At 39.6% G+C, this 2,369-nt stretch overlaps 1 long non-coding RNA gene across 1 annotated transcript; it reads right to left on the reverse strand.

Annotated features, from left to right (window-relative positions):
- Positions 1-856: 856 nt before the first annotated feature.
- Positions 857-1,299, reverse strand: LOC110679051. Its single transcript, XR_002502167.1, has 2 exons — positions 1,143-1,299; positions 857-1,083 (listed from the first exon to the last, which is right to left on the reverse strand). It is a non-coding gene; the product is annotated as an uncharacterized LOC110679051 (long non-coding RNA).
- Between the last annotated feature and the right edge of the window lie 1,070 nt (positions 1,300-2,369).

The raw sequence follows: 2,369 nt of genomic DNA on the forward strand, positions 1-2,369 counted from the left end.
CGGGCTCGTGTGTGATGCAGAGCACCACATCCAAGGAACGGTGAAGCATGGAGGAGGAAATGTGATGGTCTGGGGGTGTTTTTCATGGAGTGGAGTAGAAAACCTCGTGAAAATCGACGGAATAATGATGGCAGATTCCTACATTAACATCTTGCTGGAAAATCTGGAGGTTTCGCTGATCCAGACGGGCCTTGAAGAGAAATTCATATTTCTCTAGAACAACGACCCGAAGCATACTGGAAAGAAGACCAAGTCTTTTTTCCGGTCTTGTCGGATTAAACCGCTGGAATGGCCTCCACAAAGCCCAGACCTCAACCCCATCGAGAATTTGTGGGCGATTCTCGATGCCAGGGTTGAAAAAACTGGTGTTACCAACAAAAATAATTATTTTGAAGCCTTGGAGCGCGCCTGGGAAGAACTAGATCCACAACACCTACAAAACCTGGTGAAAAGCATGCCGAAGAGCCTCCAGCAAGTCCTTAAGGCCAAAGGAGGACACATTAACTATTAAATTGCTTTTTATTTTTCTTAAATCATCTTTTCTGGGGCCAAGAAGGAAGTGGGCACTTATTTTTGTCACTACTTTTTTTTCAATACAAATTGATTTTCTTTTTCTTTAAGTAAAATTCTTTTTTTTATCAAAATTTCGTAAGTGCAACTTTAAAAGAACATCAAAAATAAAATATCACAAAAGATTTAGGTGTGTTAACTTTAATTTGAACCAAATCAATGAGAGAAATTCGAAAACTGGTAAGGTGGGCACTTTATTTTGCCTCTCACTGTATGATGAAGAGAACATTTGCATCCAGCAGATCCTCGAACGGTGGGATTCGAACCCACGACTCTCAACTTGGTCTTGCTGAATTGCTGCGCGTATCTCCTCTTAGAACTGCTGCAAGACTTCCTGATACCGTATATATGGTCATTTTTGCCGTAATGGACTAATGGGTAACGCCACTGCGTGTTTCCGTCGTGTATTTGGCATTCTAGTCCTCAACCGTATTCAGCCAGAAAACATTCGTGATGAGATTCCGTGCATAGGTGGCGAATCAGGATTTTGCAGTTGCACCAGATGACGTCCAGCTAGAATGAGGATTTGAAAAGTGAGCCTTGTGAAGGATTAATGCAGTCAAAGGACTTACCGTGCATTCCTCCACTCTGTCTGGTTTCCCGAGGCGTTTAAAACATCATTTGTAATTCACAATGCTCCTGCAATCATCAACACCGAGTCCGTAAGCACCGCGGAATAGATTTTTTGTGCCATTCTGCGTCGGCAAAAGGTAAACAACCGTCGCGGCAAAAGTACTGTCAAAACATGTCACGAGGGATAAACCTGTGACATGTTTTGACCTGTGAAGAAACACTGCACGCAAAATTGTTTTATTTTACGAAATGCATCGTTTGCTATACGAAATCATTTCGTTGTTTTCTGCAACGAAATGTTTCGTAGACTCATTTCGTAATTTATTACAGCGTATCGAATATTTCGTAAAATAAATTAACATGTTTGTAATATGTACGAAACATTTTCGTAGAATGCATGAAAATAACATTTATCGTTCTACGAACTTTTCGTATTATTCCAAACATGTTTCGTACAATATACTACAAATTGCTTGTTTTTATTGCTAGATAGATGAGTATTATATACGAAATGATTCGTACAATGAAACAATCGTTCAAAAAATATAAAATGTTATTTATTACGAAGCTGATTGCATACACTGTACGAAACAGTTTCGTTGCAGAAAACAACGAATCATTTCGTAACCCATACGAACGATTTTATTAAATAAACGAAAATATATTATCAGTGCAATTTGCTTGTGTGGAAAGCGGAGCACCCCATTCGTGACAACTGGAACGATCAATGGGCACAATAGTCTTACGGTTTCTGACCAAATTTGGCCTCGTGCCTCTACTCGAGGATGTCAATTTCATGCCGAAGCATCTCAAACCCCCCAAACGCACCGGAATGAAGCCGGCACTTCTGAATCATCCTAAGGAAGTGAAATCGAATGAAGATATGAAGAAAAAATGGAGTGTCACGCGATAAATGTTGGTCGAAGTGTTGTACAGGACCTTATGAATAGTGTGAAGAGAAAAGTTCGTGTATTTGGATATGGAGTTGAAATTGAATAAAACAAACAAGGGAAAAATATTCAAAACATGTTTTATTTTACTCCCAGAAGGTTTGAAGATTATTGGATGAACGTACGAATTTTGTCAAATATTTGTGTGTGTCGCAATTTGATTCCATACACCCTTTACGGAAGAAACAAAGAGATTCGCAAATCATGCCCAGTGTTTTCAGATTCGCTTGAAGTAAAAGATCTTGAACCCTTTTGGGGACATCAGGGTAATCCTCC

This window comes from Aedes aegypti, chromosome 3, assembly GCF_002204515.2.
Source record: "Aedes aegypti strain LVP_AGWG chromosome 3, AaegL5.0 Primary Assembly, whole genome shotgun sequence".
NCBI lineage: Eukaryota > Metazoa > Arthropoda > Insecta > Diptera > Culicidae > Aedes > Aedes aegypti.